Genomic DNA, 20442 nt, shown 5'->3' with positions numbered 1-20442 from the left:
ACCTAAGAAACTATATTGGGCAAGGAGATTGTAAGAACAGGTGACTGTCTAAGGAGAAAAATAATATATATATATATATAAGAAACAGCTTTCATACAACTTCAATGTTATCTATATATTTAATTATTTAGTGTTCATTTATTAAGGTATAATTAATATTATTATTAACATTCGGCTAGATTACAAGTTTTGCGGTAAGAGCTGCTCGGTGCTAACTTGCAAGTCACCGCTCACCTCCCTATAGTGTTGCTATTACATGTTTGCAAAGTCCCGGCGTTAGCAGGCAATAAGTGAGTGTAGAGCAAAATTGAGCTCCATACCGCACTCCAATACCAGCGCTGCTTTGAGCTGGTTTTACATGCTCGTGCACGATTTCACCATAGACGTCAATGGGGAGAGCTGGCTGAAAAAAAGCCTAACACCTGCAATAAAGGAGCGTAAAGCTCCGTAACGCAGCTCCATTGAGTCCTATGGGGAAACAAAAGTTATGTTTACACCTAACACCCTAACATAAACTCAGAGTCTAAACACCCCTAATCTGCCGCCCCCGACAATGCTGCCAACTACATTATACGTATTAACCCCTAATCTGCCACCCCTGACATCGCTGCCACCTACATTATACTTATTAACCCCTAATCTGCCGTCCCCAATGTTGCCGCCGCCCACCTACACTTATTAACCCCTAATCTGCCACCTCCATTGTCGCCGCCACCTACAATTAATTTATTAACCCCTAATCTGCCACCCCCAATGTCGCCGCCAACCACCTACACTTATTAACCCCTAATCTGCCGCCCCCAATGTCGCTGCCACCTACATTACACTTATTAACCCCTAATCTGCCACCCCTGACACCGCCGCCACCTACATTATACTGATTAACCCCTAATCTGCTGCCCCGACCTCGCCGCCAGCTACATTATACTTATTAACCCCTAATCTGCCACCCCCAATGTCGCCGCCACCCACCTACACTTATTAACCACTAATCTGCTGCCCCAATGTTGCTGCCACTTACATTATACTTATTAACCCCTAATCTGCCGCCCCCCAATGTCGCCTCCAGCCAACTACACTTATTAACCCCTAATCTGCCACCCTCAATGTCGCCGCCACCTACATTACACTTATTAACCCCAAATCTGCTGCCCCCGACATCGCTGCCACCTACTTACATATATTAACCCCTAATCTTCCGCCCCCAACGTCGCCACCACTATACTAAAGTTATTAACCCCTAACCCTAAGTCTAACCCTAACACCCACTAACTTTAATGTAATTTAAATAAATCTAATTAAAATTCTACTATTAATAACTTAATAATTCCTATTTAAAACTAAATACCTATAAAATAAATCTTAAGCTAGCTAAAATATAACTAAAAGTTCCATTGTATCTATCTTAGGTTTTATTTTTTTTCACAGCTAAGTTTGTATTTATTTTAACTAGGTAGACTAGTTAGTAAATAGTTATTAACTATTTACTAGCTAACTAGCTAAAATAAATACAAATTTACCTGTAAAATAAAACCTTACCTGAGTTACACTAACACCTAACCTTACACTACAAAAAAAAAACACAAAATTACACAAAATAAAAAAGAAATTATCAAATATTTAAACTAATTTCACCTAATCTAATAGCCCTATCAAAATAAAAAAGCCCCCCCAAAATAAAAAAACCCTAGCCTAAACTAAACTGCCAATGGCCCTTAAAATAGCCTTTTGCGGGGCATTGCCCCAAAGAAATCAGCTCTTTTACCTATAAAAAAAAATACAAACAACCCCCCAACAGTAAAACCCACCACCCACACAACCAAACCCCCCAAATAAAATCCTAACTAATAAAAACAAAACTCCCCATTGCCCTAAAAAGGGCATTTGTATGGGCATTGCCCTTAAAAGGGTATTTAGCTCTTTTTCCGCCCAAACCCTGAGCTCAAATTAAACCTACCCAATAAACCCTTAAAAAACCTAACACTAACCCCCCGAAGATCCACTTACAGTTTTTGAAGACCCGACATCCATCCTCAACGGCAGAAGTCCTCAGCGAAGCCAGCAGAAGTCTTCATCCAAGCAGGCCGAAGTCTTCATCCAAGTGGGCTGAAGTCTTCATTCAAGCCGGCAGAAGTCTTCATCCAGACGGCATCTTCTATCTTGATCCATCCAGTGCAGTACCGCTCCAACTTCAAGAGTTCCGGAGCGGAGCATCCTCTTCTGACGATGGCTCTTCTCGAAAGAAGGTTTCTTTAAGTGATGTCATCCAAGATGGCATCCCTTGAATTCCAATTGGCTAATAGAATTCTATCAGCCAATCGGAATTAAAGGTGAAAAAATCCTATTGGCTGATGCAATCAGCCAATAGGATTGAGCTTGCATTCTATTGGCTGTTCCAATCAGCCAATAGAATGCAAGCTCAATCCTATTGGCTGATTGGATCAGCCAATAGGATTGAAGCTCAATCATATTGGCTGATTGCATCAACCAATAGTATTTTTTCACCTTTAATTCCGATTGGCTGATAGAATTCTATCAGCTAATCGAAATTCAAGGGACGCCATCTTGGATGACATCACTTTAAGGAACCTTCATTCGAGAAGAGCCGTCGTCAGAAGAGGATGCTCCGCGCCGGATGTCTTGAAGATGGAGCCGCTCCGCGCCGAATGGATGAAGATAGAAGATGCCGTCTGGATGAAGACTTCTGCAGGCTTGGATAAAGACTTCTGTCCGCTTGGATGAAGACTTCGGCCCGCTTGGATGAAGAATTCTGCTGGCTTCTCTAAAGACTTCTGCCGCTTTGTTGAGTATGGATGTCGGGTCTTCAAAAACTGTAAGTGGATCTTTGGGGGGTTAGTGTTAGGTTTTTTTAAGGGTTTATTGGGTGGGTTTTATTTTTAGCTTAGGGTTTGGCGGAAAAAGAGCTAAATGTCCTTTAAAGGGCAATGCCCATACAAATGCCCTTTTCAGGGCAATGGGGAGCTTAGGTTTTTTTAGTTAGGATTTTATTTGGGGAGTTTGGTTGTGTGGGTGGTGGGTTTTACTGTTGGGGGGTTGTTTGTATTTTATTATACAGGTAAAAGAGATGATTTCTTTGGGGCAATGACCCACAAACGGTCATTTTAAGGGCCATTGGCAGTTTAGTTTAGGCTAGGATTTTTTTTATTTTTTTTTAAGTTTGATAGGGCTATTAGATTAGGTGTAATTAGTTTAAATATTTGTTAATTTATTTTTTATTTTGTGTTATTTAGTGTGTTTTTTTTAAAATTTAGTTAATTGTATTTAATAAATGTAATTTATTTAATTTTATTGTAATGTTAGGTGTTAGTGTAACTCAGGTTAGGTTTTATTTTACAGGTAAAATTATATTTATTTTAACTAGGTAGCTAGTAAATAGTTAATAACTATGTATTAACTAGTCTACCTCGTTAAAATAAATACAAACTTAGCTGTGAAATAAAAATAAAACCTAAGATAGATACAATGTAACTATTAGTTATATTGTAGCTAGCTTAGGGTTTATTGTATAGGTAAGTATTTAGTTTTAAATAGGAATTATTTAGTTATTAATAGTAGGTTTTATTTAGATTTATTTTTATTACATTAAAGTTAGTGGGTGTTAGGGTTAGACTTAGGGTTAGGGGTTAATAACTTTAGTATAGTGGCAGCGACATTGGGGGCGGAAGATTGGGGTTAATAAATGTAGGTAGGTGGCGGTGATGTTAGGGGCGGTGATGTTAGGGGCGGCAAATTAGGGGTTAATAAGTGTAATGTAGGTGGCGGCGACATTGGGGGCGGTAGATTAGGGGTTAATAAGTGTAGGTAGGTGGCGGCGAGGTTGGGAGTGGCAGATTAGAGGTTAATAAGTATAATGTAGGTGTCGGCGGTGTTGGGGTTAATATGTTTATTATAGTGTTTGCGATGTGGGAGGGCTTAATAGGTAGTTTATGGGTGTTAATGTACTTTTTAGCACTTTAGTTATGAGTTTTATGTTACGGCGTTGTAGCATAAAACCCATAACTAATGACTTTCAGTTTACGGTATGGATCTTGACGGTATAGGGTGTACCGCTCACTTTTTGGCCTCCCAGGCAGACTCATAATACCAGCACAAAGGAAGTCCCATTGAAAAAGGACTTTTGAAAAGCTGCGGTAGTTACGTTATGTTGCGGCCAAAAAAGTGTGGGGTGCAGCTAAACCTGCAAAACTCGTAATACCAGCGGTAGTGAAAAAAAGCATAACGCTGCTTTTTCACTCACACCGCAAAACTCGTAATCTAGCTGATAATTATTATTTAAATCCTCAGGTTATATTCCCTGTGGGAACTCTGGACGGGTGACTAAGTGTTTTTCTCAGCAATATCTGCAATTTCTTAAACAATTATCACTGTATAAAATTTACCGTAATTAGTATAAATTTCACCATGTGACACCTGGTTGCAAGCTAGAGTTGCATAACAATGTACTAATGTAACCAGTTCCTACTGCATTTCAATGATTATCCTTGCAAAAAAAAAAAAATATGAGTAAACTGCAAGTAAAATAATATTACATTTTAAGTGCAAGATTACAAGTGGCGCTCTAAATATCGTTTTGGTGAAAGCGATATTTGCGCTGCACTGTGTAATACCAGTGCACACTAATGTGCTCTGGTATTACAAGTTTTCAGCAATGTGAATGCGACCTCTCCTTCGCAACGCTTGAAATCATTGAGCTCATGAGAGTGCTCTTCCATAGGTTCCTATGGGAGCCTTGTTTTGATGCCTTCAGAGACGGCGTAAGAACTTCAGCGCCAGCGAAGGGGGTAAGTCGTGCAGCGATGGCAGAAAATATAAATATATATGTATATGCTGATTTACAAACTGTATATATTTATGTGGTAATATGTGTATTACCACATATAAACACATAAATATATATGTATATAACAATATACATATATATTTCCTGGGAACACACAGTTCCCATAGACCGCAATCTAAAGGCACTTTTCAGTGCTGTTTTTTTCTAACACCCCACTCCACCAACTTTAACCCCAAAATACTGCCTAGTGTAGTAATTTTATTAAAAGATAAAGATGGTGCTATCTTTAATTTTTAATAAACTACAATAGACAGTATTTGGGGCCGTTTGGGACAGATTTATAACATTAACCAGAGATCTGATCTCTGGTTAATTTTATAAGTGCTAATTGCTACTTCGAACTGGTGGTAGCAATAACCAGTCACTTGTAATGGTTCATTTTCCCATTTGCGTGTGTGATAATTTAGCGCTCCCCTTGTAATCTAGCCCTAAATGTGATAATATTTATTTACAATTGAAAATATAACAATGGGTTTAATCAAAAACTTTAGAAAAACCTTTTCAACATAAAATCACTATTAGGTGGATATTTATCAAGTCGTCAATACGCTGAAATTCTGCAGCGTAATTGTGGCGAGCTTGATTCGACCAAGTTATGAAAGCGTACAGACCAGCAAAATTTGAAATCTGTGATGTAACATATGATCTGCCGGTCTCAATCCGACACAGATCGATGCTTCCGTCATTACAGATACACATTCGGCACTATTTGACACTTTTTAAAAGTTATCAAATAGTTAATAGGTACGCTCACGGCTATTCCGGCCCAGTGTACATGGTTTTCAATCTGCCACCCTGGAGGCCGCGGATGCCATAGGAATCAATGGGAGTCTGAAAGCAGCGAAAGCTTATGTTCGCTGCTGCTAGATATCCCATTGATTTCTATGGTAGGAAACCAGTAACTTTACACCTTACACCCTAACATAAATCCCGAGTCTAAACACCCATAATCTGCCACCCAGACATCGCAGCCACTAAATAAAATGTATTATTAACCCCTATCCCACCGCTCCCCGACTCCACTGCAACTAAATAAAAGTATTAACCCCTATCCCGCCTCTCCCGGACCCCACTGCAACTAAATAAAAGTATTAACTCCTAAAACCCTGGCCTCCCACATCACTACCACTAACTAAACGTATTAACCCCTAAACCACCAGTCCCCACATCGCCATAAACTAAATTAAGCTATTAACCCCTTAACCTAACAACCCGCTAACTTTACATTAAAATTACAACATCCCTATCTTATAATAAATTTAAACTTACCTGTGGAATTAAAATAAACTATTATAAACTATTAATTAATCTACCCTAACTATTATCCTACAATTAAATTAAACTATATTAAACTATTAATGAACCTACCATAACTATTATACTAAAAATACATTCAACTACCAATTAAATTTACTATATTACATATTTAAAAACCTAACCCTACTCAAATTATTTAAATCTACAATTAAACATTTCTAAATTACAAAAAAATAAACACCATGTTACAAAAAATAAAAAACACTGTTACAAAAAATAAAAAAAACACAGTATCAAAAATAAAAAAGAATTACACCTAATCTAATAGCCCTATCAAAATAAAAAAGCCCCCCAAAATAAAAAAAAACCCTAGCTTACAATAAACTACCAATGGGCCTTTTGCAGGGCATTGCCCCCCAAAAAATTAGCTCTTTTACCTGTAAAAAAAATAATATATATATAAACACCCCCCAATAGTAAAACCCACCACCCACACAACCAAACCCCCCAAATCAAAACCCTATCTAAAAAACCTATGCTCCCCATTGCCCTGAAATAGGCATTTGTATGGGCATTGCCCTTAAAAGGACATTTAGCTCTTTAACTGCCCAGACCCTACTCTAAAAATAAAACCCACCCAAAAACCCTTAAAAAAAATTAACACTAACAGTCCACTTACAGTTTTTGAAGTTCCGCCGGCAAGAAGTCTTCATCCAGATGGCCTCTTCAATCTTCATCCAGCCAGCGAAGTCTTCATCCATGCGGCCTCTTCTATCTTCATCCATCCGGCGAGGAGCAGGTTCATACTGAAGACATCCGGCGTTGAGTGGGTCCATCCTGAAGACATCCGACGAGGAGCTCCTCTTCAATACGGTCTCTGCCATAAACTGGATCTTGAATGCAAGTGACGTCATCCAAGATGGCGTCCCTTGCATTCCTATTGGCTGAAAGTTTCCACTCAGCCAATAGGATTAGAACCACTAAAATCCTATTGGCTGTTCCAATCAGCCAATAGGATTTGAGCAGCTCTCATCCTATTGGCTGTTAAACTCAGCCAATAGGATGAGCTCTCAATCCTATTGGCTGATTGGAACAGCCAATAGGATGAGAGCTGCTCAAATTGAGCTGCTTCATGGCATATGGGCAGTTGACCCTGTTCGTCCATTGCCTGTATGAAGCATTACATGCTCAGGTGAGTGTGTAAGGCTGCCCCTTTCTTTCATGAAACCAATTGCATGAGTGAAGGGCCTGTCAAGTGATTGGGTTCGGTGCAATCTCTCTTTCCCAACTCAGAGGTGGGGGAGATTGTAAGAAGCATAGGTGTGATAACATAGTGAGAAGCAGGCTGGCATTTGTAAACCTGCCTTGCAAGACCTCTGCATGGAGCCCTTAGAGCTTTTCTGTATGCTTTTCAACTGTGTTGACTATCATGTCAATGTACAAGGTGGTTTAGATAGTTTAAAGTTATTTGTAAGTTATATTGAAACTAAACAATTGATGCACAGCCAAGCAAAGTAAACTTAAAGGCCCACTAATCACTAAGGGGCCGATTTATTAAGCTCCGCTGTTTCCGAGCGAGCCTTCAGCCTAAAGCCGCTGTTCCATAACTTGTCCGCCTGCTTTGAGGCTGTGGAGAGAAATCAACCCAATCAAATACAATGGGGTTGATTGACACCCCCTGCTAGCGGCCGATTGGCTGCGGATCTGCAGGGGGCGGCATTGTACTAGCAATTCACAAGAACTGCTGGTGCAATGATAAATGTCGAAAGTGTATGCTACATCATATCATGTCCACTTGCACTATGATAAATCTACACCTTTGGGCTAGATTACAAGTGGAGCGCTAAATATAACTTAAACGCAAGTAATATTAGCTCTCTACTGAGTAAAACCAGTGCACGCTAATGTGTGCTGGTATTACAAGTAAAGCACAATGCACACGCTAGCTAGGCTCCAATAGGAGATTTGTTTTGATGCCGTCAGAGACGGCATCAGTACCTAAAGGCGGAGAAGGGAGTAAATATTGCAGCAAATTGCAGTATTTTTAAATATATATGTATTTACTTATATACATATATATGTATGTGTTAATATGTGCATATACACATATTAACACATAAATATATATGTATATAATCATATACATATATTTTTACTGGGGCCACAGAGTTCCTATAGACTCCAAAGTAATGGCACTTTTCAGTGCCATTTTTTTTTCTAACATCCCACTCCCTCTTAGTTTAAAGCCCCAAAACTGCCTAGTGCAATTGTTTTTTATTAATACAACTATAATGCCCTCTATTTTGAGGGCATTTGGGGCACTTTAAAAGTTAGAGTCAAGATGTTATGTTTTATTCTAGAGGTTAGCCAGTGAAGGGACTGGCAGAGAGGTGTAGCAGATGAGGGCCTCTAGTTATCAAGCCGTCGACTTTCTTGTATTCGACGGCACCAATACGCTCGCCTAAGATCTCCTAACATCGCTGCCGCGGACCTGAATATGTTCGCCAAAATTATCAAGAAAGCTGTCAAAAAGCCATGCACCAAATACGGTGCGATGAGAAGCGGACTGTTGTTAACTAACAGTCATCGATCTCGCTGCTCATTGGCTTATTCACAGCTTTCTTGCTATCCTGTCACTAAACACCCACACTATACTATACTGTTTAACCCCTATACCGCCGCTCCCGGAGCCAACCGCACCTAAATAAAGTTATTAACCCCTAAACCACCGCTCCCGGAGCCCAACGCACCTAAATAAAGTTATTAACCCCTAAACCGCCGCTCCTGGACCCCGCCACAACAAAATAAAATGTTTAACCCCTAAACCGCCGCTCACGGACCTACATTAAATTTTTTAACCCCTAATCTGACCCCCCTACACCACCACCACCTACATTAAATTTATTAACCCCTAAACCTAAGTCTAACCCTAACCCTAACACCCCCTAATTTAAAGATAATTTTAATTAATCTAAATAAATATTCCTATCATTAACTAAATTATTCCTATTCAAAACTAAATACTTACCTATAAAATAAACCCTAAGCTAGCTACAATATAACTAATAGTTACATTGTAGCTAGCTTAGGGTTTATTTTTATTTTACAGGAAAGTTTGTATTTATTTTAACTAGGTAAAATAGTTATTAAATAGCTATTAACTATTTAATAACTACCTAGCTAAAATAAATACAAAAGTACCTGTAAAATAAATCCTAACCTAAGTTACAATGACACCTAATACTACACTATCATTACATTAATTACCTAAATTAAAATAAATTAATTACAATTAAATAAAATTAACTTAAGTACAAAAAACCCCACTAAATTACAGAAAATAATAAAATAATTACTATTTTTTAAACTAATTACACCTAATCTAATCCCCCTAATAAAATAAAAAAGCCCCCCAAAATAAAAAAAATCCCTACCCTACACTAAATTACAAATAGCCCTTAAAAGGGCCTTTTGTGGGGCATTGCCCCAAAGTAATCAGCTATATTACCTGTAAAAAAAAATGCAATACCCCCCAACATTACAACCCACCACACACACCCAACCCTACTCTAAAACCCACCCAATCCCCCCTTAATAAAACCTAACACTACCCCTTGAAGATCACCCTACCTTGAGACATCTTCACCCAGCCGGGCACAAAAGGTCCTCAAGAGGGGCAGAAGTCTTCATCCGATCCGGGCAGAAGAGGACCTCCAGATGGGCAGAAGACTTCATCCAGGCGCAATCTTCTATCTACATCCATCCGGCGAGGAGCGGCTCCATCTTGAAGACATCCGTCCAGACCGACGACTACCCGATGAATGAATATTCCTTTAAATGACATCATCCAAGATGGCGTCCCTTGAATTCCGATTGGCTGATAGAATTCTATCAGCCAATCGGAATTAAGGTAGGAAAAATCCTATTGGCTGATGCAATCAGCCAATAAGATTGAAGTTAAATCTGATTGGAACAGCCAATAGAATGTGAGTTCAATCCTATTGGCTGATTGCATCAGCCAATAGGATTTTTCCTACCTTAATTCCGATTGGCTGATAGAATTCTATCAGCAAATCGGAATTCAAGGGACGCCATCTTGGATGACATCATTTAAAGGAATACTCATTCATCGGGTAGTCGGTCTGGATGGATGTTCCGCGTCGGATGTCTTCAAGATGGAGCCGCTCCTCGCCGGATGGATGAAGATAGAAGATGCCGCCTGGATGAAGACTTCTGCCCGTCTGGAGGTCCTCTTCTGCACGGATCGGATGAAGACTTCTGCCCCTCTGGAGGACCACTTGTGCCTGGCTGGGTGAATACATCTCACGGTAGGGTGATCTTCAAGGGGGTAGTGTTAGGTTTTATTAAATGGGGATTGGGTGGGTTTTAGAGTAGGGTTGGTTGTGTGGGTGGTGGGTTTTAATGTTGGGGGGTATTGTATTTTTTTTACAGGTAATAGAGCTGATTACTTTGGGGCAATGCCCTGCAAAAGGCCCTTTTAAGGGCTATTTGTAATTTAGTATAGGGTAGGGATTTTTTTTATTTGGGGGGCTTTTTTATTTTATTAGAGGGATTAGATTAGGTGTAATTAGTTTAAAATTCTTGTAATTATTTTATTATTTTCTGTAATTTAGTGTTTGTTTTTTTGTACTTTAGTTAATTTAATTTAATTGTAATTAATTTATTTAATTTAGGTAATTAATTTAATTATAGTGTAGTGTTAGGTGTAATTGTAACTTAGGTTAGGGTTTATTTTACAGGTAAATTTGTATTTATTTTAACTAGGTAGTTATTAAATAGTTAATAACTATTTAATAACTATTGTACCTAGTTAAAATAAATAAAAACTTGCCTGTAAAATAAAAATAAACCCTAAGATAGCTACAATGTAACTATTAGTTATATTGTAGATATCTTAGGGTTTATTTTATAGGTAAGTATTTAGTTTTAAATAGGATTTATTTAGTTAATGATAGTTATATTTATTTAGATTTATTTAAATTATATTTAAGTTAGGGGGTGTTAGGGTTAGGGTTAGACTTAGGTTTAGGGGTTAATAAATTTAATATAGTGGCAGCGACATTGGGGGCAGGAGATTAGGGGTTAATAAATTTAATGTAGGTGGCGACGGGGTCCGGGAGTGGCGGTTTAGGGTTTAATAAGTATAATGTAGGTGGCGGTGGTGTAGGGGGGCAGATTAGGGGTTAAACACTTTATTAGAGTTGCAGTGGGCAGTGGTTTAGGGGTTAATACATTTATTAGAGTTGTGGCGGTATAGGGGGGCAGATTAGGGGTTAATAAGTATAATGTAGGTGACGGCGGGCTCCGGGAGCGGCGGTTTAGGGGTTAAACACTTTATTTAGTTGCGGCGGTGTAGGGAGGTGCAGATTAGGGGTGTTTAGACTCGGGGTACATGTTAGGGTGTTAGGTGTAGAAACTATCATAGGAATCAATGGGATATCGGGCAGCAGCAAACATGAGCTTTTGCTGCTGTCAGACTCCCATTGATTCCTATGGCATCCGCCGCTTCCAGGGCGGCAGATTGAAAACCAGGTAGGCTGGGTCGGAATAGTCGCGAGCGTACCTGGTAGTTATTTGATAACTTCCAAAAGTAGTCAGATTGTGCCGAACTTTGTCAGATTGTGCCGTTCAGAACATCTGTAATGACATAACCATCGATCTGTGTCGGACTGAGTCCAGTGGATCGTATGTTACGTCACTATATTCTACTTTTGCCGGTCTGTAGAGGTTGATAACTACGGCGAATCAGGCTCACCACAAATATGCTGCAGAATTCCAGCATATTTGCGGTTGACAGCTTAATAAATAGAGGCCGAGGAGTGAAGTGTAAGGAAGATCAGCCTGGCAGAGGCATTTATTAGGGTAAATATTGCAGCAATTGCAGTATTTTTAAATATTTATGTATGTACTTATATACATATATATGGATGTGTTAATATGTGCATATACACATATTAACACATAAATATATATGTATATAACCATATACATATATATTTACTTGGACCACACAGTTCCTATAGACTCCAAAGTAATGGCACTTTTCAGTGCCATTTTTTTTCTAACATCCCACTCCCTCTTAGTATAAAGCCTCAAAACTGCCTAGTGCAGTTGTTTTTTTTTTTACCAAAAAACTATAATGCCCTCTATTTTGAGGGCATTTGGGGCACTTTTAGAAAATTAACCATAGATCTAATCTCTGGTTAATTTCCTGAGTTCTGTTTACTACCACAAACTCATGGTAGCAATAACCAGCCACTTGTAATGGCTGGTTATTTATTGTGCACCCACAAATGGGCAAATTTGCCTATTTGTGGGGGTGTAATAATTTAGCACTCCACTTGTTATCTAGCCCTAAGTATATTTTAAGCATCTCCCTCTATTCATGGGTGCTGCTATTATGGAACCTAAGTTATACATATTTGTTTAGCAATGATATCATTTTATTATTATTATTATTATCAGTTATTTGTAGAGCACCAAGACATGGGTCTAATATGCAAAGTGACAGTTATGGGAAACAAAGGGATAGATGGCCCTGCCAAGAGTTTCTCTGTTGCAAATCATTTCTCATGAAGGTGATCTACAAATCAGATAGGCTTGTAGGCTTACATGCTTAGAGGGTTCAAGGGGATAGCTAAAGGAGGAGAGGGACTAAGTTTTGAAAATATTAGTGTATATTATATGCATCCCTGAACAGTAGAGTCTTTAAGGAGCACTTGAAAGTTTGAAAACTAGGGGAGAGTCATGTAGAGAAAGGTAGAGAGTTCCACAAAATAGGGGCCAATCTGGAGAAATTTTGTAGACGGGAATGTGAGGAGGTAGCAAGAGAGGAGGAGAGAAGGAGGTCATAAGCAGAGCGAAGGAGATGGGAGGGTGAGTATATCTGGAAACTAGATCAGAGAAAAAGGATGGAGCAGTGTTATTGAGAGCTTTAAAAGTTAGAGTCAAGATTTTATGTTTTATTCTGGAGGTTAGCCAGTGAAGGGACTGGCAGAGAGGTGTAGCAGATGAGGAGCGAAGTGTAAGGAAGATCAGCCTGGCAGAGGCATTTATTATGGATTGTAAGGGATACAGACGGCAGCTAAGAAGGCCGGAGAGGATGGAGTTGCAATAGTAAAGCAGGAAATGATGAGAGAGTGGATTAAAGTCTTAGCTGTGTTTTGTGTGAGGAAGTCACAAATTTTGGAGATTTTTTAGGTGGAGGCACCAAGAATTGGCCAAAGACTGGATGTGGGGAGTGAAAGAGAGATCTGAGTCAAGTGTGACCCCAAGTCTTCAGGCAAGCGAGGTTTAGGTAATGTTGTTATTATCAACAGTTAGAAAGAGTTGAGGGTAGGGATTTTGAAGAAGGGGGGGAAATAAGGAGCTCAGTGAGAGGACATCCAGGGTGAAATATTAGAAAGAGAGTTATTGACATGAGTTAGTAAGGAAGAGGATAGGTCTGGTGCAGAGAAGTAGATTGGGGTATCATCACCATACAAATGGTATTGAAACCCATGGGACTGTATTAAGGAACCTAAGGATAATGCATAAATTGAGAAGAGAAGTGGACCAAGGACAGACCCTTGTGGTACCCCAACAGAAAGTGGCAAAGGGTCAGAGGATGTGCCAGAGAAGGTAACACTAAAGGTCGGGTTAGACAGGTAAGAGGAGAGCCACAAGAGAACTGTTTCACAGATTTAAAAGGATTGGAGGGGTTGGAGCAAGAGAGTGTGGTCAAAGGCTGCAAATTGATTGAGAAGGATTAACAAAGAAAATTGTCCATTAGATTTTGCTTTAATTAGATAATTAGTTAAATAAATTATTGCAGTTTATTTAGAGTGTTGTGGGCAAAATCCAGATTGCAATGGAGTGTTGTGGGCAAAATCCAGATTGCAATGGATCAAGGAAGGAGTTTAATGTGTGGAAATGTGATAAACATGTATATAGAAGCCTTTCCAGAAGGTTTTGAGGTGAGGATGAGTAGGGAAATAGGGCAGTAGTTGGAGGGGGATGATGGATCAAGAGCATTTTTTGATAGGTGTAATTATTGCATGTTTAAGGGATATAATGACCATATATAATTATTTCTCAGTCTCTTTATTAGAATACAACTAGAAAATTCAGGATATTTGTATACAATATTCAAAAACAGAAAAAAAATCAGAAAAACGCTTCTATAGTCTAAAGTGGCAAGTATTTAGTGATACCTCCCCTTACACTTGAGCAATAGCAGGAACCTTGCTTTTGTAAACCCACATTGAATGAAACCCTAATGAATGTCATTGCTAACACCTGTATTTTTCCTACTATTTCATGTTAAAATGACTGCTGTGAAAAAGGTCTATTGCACCAGGTTTCTGCAAGACATGCTTGAGCATTACATACACATGTGGTATGATTTTAATTCATTTGGAAGCGTGCTAATAAGACCAACTTTCAATCATATGATTCCATTCAAATTGTCAAAGATCGCAGAATTTGACAGACATAAAATCATACTTTTGCATCAGCAAGGCCACTCTCATAGGGAAAAAAGCAAACAAACTGGCTATTTAAGATGTGGTATTCAAGCTGTTATAAAGACATTTGAAGAATCAGGAGAGGTCAAGGACAAAAAAAGGACTAGAAGCACAAACAAACTTTCAAAAGCTAATGAGGTTTCTCAGAGTTTCTTCTTTGAGAGACTGGAAGAAGTCCAGCAAGGACCTGGCTCAACATCTGGCAGCATCATCTGGATGCCAAGTTGACCCTTTTATAGTACAAAGAAGCTTGATAAGGAATGGTCTTTGTGGAAGGGTAGCAGCCAAGAAACCACTTTTTCGGAAGGGGAACAGGGTGAAAAGGCTAAGATATGCTAAAGCTCACAGAGAATGGAATGAAGATCAGTGGAAAAGTGTATTAAGGAGTGACAAATCCAAGTTTGAAATTGTTGGGTCAAATCTTCGACAATATGTGAGAAAAGTTGAAGAGAGATGGAAGAATAAGTGCTTGCGGCCTTCAGTGAAACATGGTAGAGGGTCTGTTCTGGTTTGGGGCTGCATTTCTGCCAGTGGTGTTGGTGATATTGTTCGAATTGATGGGATCCTAAATGCAGAAAAGTACATACAGACTTTTATTCATCATGCCATTCCTTCTGGAAAGCGCCTGATTGGGAATGATTTTATTTTTCAGCATGATAAAGATCCCAAGCACACTGCTAATACAGTGAAATCATATTTGGAGAGAAAAACAGCTGATGATAAAACACAGACAGTCATGAACTGGCCTCCACAGAGTACAGATCTGGATATTATAGTGGCAGTATGAGATCACCTCGACAGAGAAAGAAAGACAACCTAAATCTAAGAAGAACTCTGGGAAGTGCTGAAAGAAGCCTGGTATAATATACCAAAAGATTACTTCAGAATACTTCAATACAGTCTCCCCAAAAGAGTTCAAGATGTGCTTAGTGCCAAGGGAGGTCACACTAAATACTGACTTTTGCCCGAAGAAGTAATTTTGTTCTAAAAATTGTGTTTTTTTATATTTTGTGTACATATTTCCTGTATTTTCTGTTTGTATCTTAATAAAGAGCCCAAAAAATAAATGTGGATGGCCATTAAAACTTTGCTAAAACAACAAATCTAAAGGTGGCCTAAGACTTTTGCATGGCACTATATATATATATATATATATTTAAACTTAAAAATACAATTTTCTTCTATGTACAGTATTTATATCTACCTTTTTTTAACAGTGCACTCCAATGAAGTTTATGGGAGAAGAAGTTAATGCTATCCAAAGTCCTGACGTTACCACACATCTGACTTTTGCTCATGCACTATCTTTTTACTTTCAACTTGTAATACACAAGCTAGTCTGCTCATGTCAAAACCTCACTTTTAGTGCAGTTAGTGTGAAATATGTTAGTAAACGACTTGATTTTTTCACAAAAAAAGGAAAATGAAAAATCCTCTAAAAACTATTGCTGTAGTGTTTACATTTTTTATGTATGAAAATAAAAGAAAAATCTGTTTTTGGTAAAAAAAAATAATATTTAACTCATTCTTATATTAAGCGATATTTAAAAATAAAAAAAATAAGTGAAAAGTAGATGTGATCATTCAGTTTTACAGAAGTCTAGATTTGTTTGCCAATGTATTTACTGCATTTGTAATGATTTTTTGTGTATTTTAAATTGCACATATATTTAATTGAAACAAATCATATCTGAAGCACTTTGAAAACCAGAGATCCTTTAGTATAAAACAAATCTTTAGCAATACCAATTTAAGCTGTTATGGAAAAAATGTTAAGTAAGAACAAAATTATAGATGACAAATAAAAGCATTCCTCTCTCTGTTCTTGACAGATTATTTTTACATTATTGTGTATTAAACATTATGATCCGTAATTTTTTGGGCATTGAAAAATGCTTTCATAGTTATTATATCAGTCATTTAAGAAAGCTTAATGTTTCAATAAAAATATTGCTCTTCCAGTTTCTATAATGAACATAAGCTCAAAACTATGGTATTGAAAGTGTTAATTGATTTTACTTTTCCATAATGCAAACATAAGAGCAAGAGAATTATTACATGGGCACTTTGCTCATCTAGGCAAGTATCCCTGCTTGCCTTACCTCAGAAATACCCTGTTTACATTGTCACTAATGCACCAGAGGATTCTGGGTAGGATATGCAAAGTAGAGTTGCAATATCTCAGGCTTTTTGCTTCTGATACCTATTGGGGTAACTGCAACAGAAACAATACAACTTCTGGACAGCTGTTTTGTTCTCATTAGAACTCATCAGCAGAAAATAGGTTTTTGTTCTGCTGCTAAGTGATGCTCATTTCAGGGCAAAAGCAAAATTCATTTAAATTATGGTGAAGACAAAATCATGAGATTAAAATCCTCCATGGAAATGCAGGATTTTAATCTAATGTTTTATCTCCACCACAATTTAAATGCATATGTAAAATATATAGCTCTTTTCAAAATCAAGAGTATTGGCTAACAGGTATGGGAAACATGTAAAGTACTAGAATCCACAATTAAAAATTAAATGCAAATATAGTCGAATTAACATCACTTCCCTAAATTCGGTGATGTCTTCTAGACTTACCGTTGAAACAAGTTGACAAAAGTGTCTCCTGCACACAAATCTACACCAAAGCGTTCTTTAAAAGTTCTCCACCTGCTTTCTGGAGAACCCATTGTTCCATTTTTTTATCAGATCGCCAAGCTAAAATGGTTATAGATAACTGTAGACTAAAAGTACACCGTATTTTGTACTCATACATACAATACATACATACATTAAATATTGTTTTCTCCATAAAACAGAATCAATTGCAAGTTACAAACAAGATATTATATGGTTTTCATGTGAAGCTACAAACTTGCCTATGCAGCAATATCAATTTGTATATGTGTATCTTTCACACAAACAGACATACCTATTTTACCAGCATCCCTTGTAATATATAAGAAAGGTTAATATCAGACAATGCAAGACACTGCAAGCCTGTATTGTGGGGAAGGTGAAAATGATATAATTTAATATTGTCATGAATCTTAAATTAGTAGGTCAGTTTACACTTGGCTTTATCCACTTCATGTTTTGGTCTTACCTCCAGCCTACTGCTCCACAAACACACGATCCTCAGAAACAATACCAGCCTGCTCCAATGCCAGTCTAGCCACCCAGTTCCCTCTACCTCCTAGTCAAGAAGCATAAGCTCCCTCGCCTGATGCATGATGATATGCAGGGAACTACATGTCCCAGGACTAGAGCTAAAGTGCTACTAGAGTAGCAAGTGCTACTGCAACTGCCAAGAGCTTGTCCTCAGAGCAATAGATAGATAATAGATAGATAAATAGATAAATAGATAGATAGAAAATAGATTGATAGATGATAGATAGATAGATAGATAGATAGATAGATAGATAGATAGATAGATAGATAGATAGATAGACAATAGATAGATAGATAGACAGATGATAAATAGATAGATTGATAGATATTCTTTGAACAATAAACATTTGATGTGGATATTGGTGAAGTGAATAAATTACATCTTTAAAGACCTGTGATTAATGTCTATTTGATCCTTATGGATAATACTACAGTACTACCATGGGTGTCCAAAACGGTGGTTTTAAAGAGGCAAATGAACCCCGCTCCCAGAATTGTGCACCTTATTTCTCCTTATATCTGAGTATTAGCACCTAATCTTCTGATACCATTGAGCTGTCTATTTTTAATATGGCAATCAGCTCATGTGGCAACTGATCTATTTATGTACAGGGACATTTGCATCTCAACCCAAAAACAATTATTGCGGACGCCCATGAGTACTACATATTGCAGTATTTTGTGTTTTTTTTTATATACTCAACCAATGTGTTAAATTATAAAGTGTGTTTCATTAGAGCAAAGTCCTTTAACAATAACATGCATAAGACACTGTTTAGGACTGAAATATTATTGCACTATCAAGTTCATCATAGGATTTAATAACTGCTGTTTTCAGAAAAATGTAATCCATTTCAAAAAAGTAAAAAAAATAAATAAGTCTTTTTTTATGATATAATTTTAATCACAACAGAAATCAGGTCCCTTTACCACTTTGTTTGCTTTAAATAATGTTGCACAGCTTAAAGCTATTTAGCAGTTCAGTTAATAAATGTGATCCTCTTCTTTAAGGCATTTTAAAACAAGTGTGGACATGAACTTGCCCTCCAATGACCCATTCCAAATCCCATCATGTGTTTTCACTCCTGGGTTAATATAATTTGTGAGTTCTAAGCATCAGTACAAAACAGAAGGCAGAAAGGTTAGAAGCATTACAAAAAGTATGCAAATCTACCCTTTAAGCACTATTTAATATTTATATTCAATACACTGCAGAATAAAGCAAAATGACATTATAGACAACAAGAATAAATTGCTTTAAGAAGATACAAGTTCTAAAATGCCTCATCTTAAAGTGAGAAGAAAACAAACCAATCAAATTAAACTTTAATATTAATTTATTATGAATTAAAAAAAACTTTATTTGTCATCCATATAAATGTGATTGTGTTTTTCTTTTTTTTTTTTTAATCAATAACTTTAATAGGGTTTAACAACAAGGCACATTCCACCTGCAGCAAATTTTGGTTGCTTAAGAATTGATTTGCTTATCTTTTAGTTTGGCATCTACCTTTGTCGCACTGTTCAGGGAGATAAGATTAGGGTCCTTGATCTTCTTGCTGCTTGAACAAGACCTCAATCTCTCACTGGCTCTATTCAATCAGTGTCCTATTCTAGATGCCACAAAGCTGTCAACAAAGGAAAATAAGCTATCCTCTACAAAAGGGGTTAAAATAGATTCTTTGGTGTGCAAATTCCTTTTCTGTGCAAAGTTCCATCTGCATCCTCCATCAGGCAAATTACTTCTGACTTTTAATTTATTTCTCCAGGAAATGGAAAGGTATGGCATAACCAGAGTCAATAGGGAATATAGAATGAGGTGTAATCAGACTGTGCACCAATTCAGAGGCTCCTTTCCTGTCAGTTTTAATCGATTGTCAGACCACACAATTTATAGAATGCCTGACATGTCCTTTCTGCTTTGTGTTTCATTTTAAGCTCTTCTAGTTAATGAATTCAACAAGTGACAACTGATGCTTGATGCGATGATGCCTTAAATGTACATTGTACATTAAGCTCTAAATGATGCCGTTGCATCTCTCTTTCATATTTAAAATCTGTGTTAAAGATATTGTATTTAAAACATTTTCTCAGTTAAAAAAAAAGATAATTTAACTGATAAATAATGCTGATAAAAGAGCTTGAATGTTAAATTTTATATCGATAGATAGATATATGTTGATAGATAGAGATAGATAGATAGATAGATGATATAGATAGATAGATAGATAGATAGATAGATAGATAGATAGATAGAGATAGAAAGATAGATAGATATATATAGAAAATAGATAGATGATAGATAGATAGATAGATAGATAGATAGATAGATAGATAGATAGATAGATAGATGATAGTAAAACCTGTTAAATTTTAAAATAAAATTTGCCAGAAATGTACATTCGTACTTAGGGGCCGATTCTAAAAAATGTGCAAGTCTAGACGTAGTTTTCCATGCCACCATTCCCAGAGGCAGCCCTCATGGAATTCTGTATAAAAAAAAGTCTGTTCCTGCAAAATAATCAGAGATCTCTGTTGTATAAAAGTTTTCAATTGAGGGCAAAGTACACAGAGAGAACCCAGTGTACAGTTAAACTTTAATACTACGTCTAATACAAATCATATTATGCTGTTTTCAGT

The sequence above is a fragment of the Bombina bombina genome, chromosome 1 (assembly GCF_027579735.1).
Source record: "Bombina bombina isolate aBomBom1 chromosome 1, aBomBom1.pri, whole genome shotgun sequence".
Taxonomy (NCBI): Eukaryota; Metazoa; Chordata; class Amphibia; order Anura; family Bombinatoridae; genus Bombina; species Bombina bombina.
Note: the sequence above shows the minus strand (reverse complement) of the source record.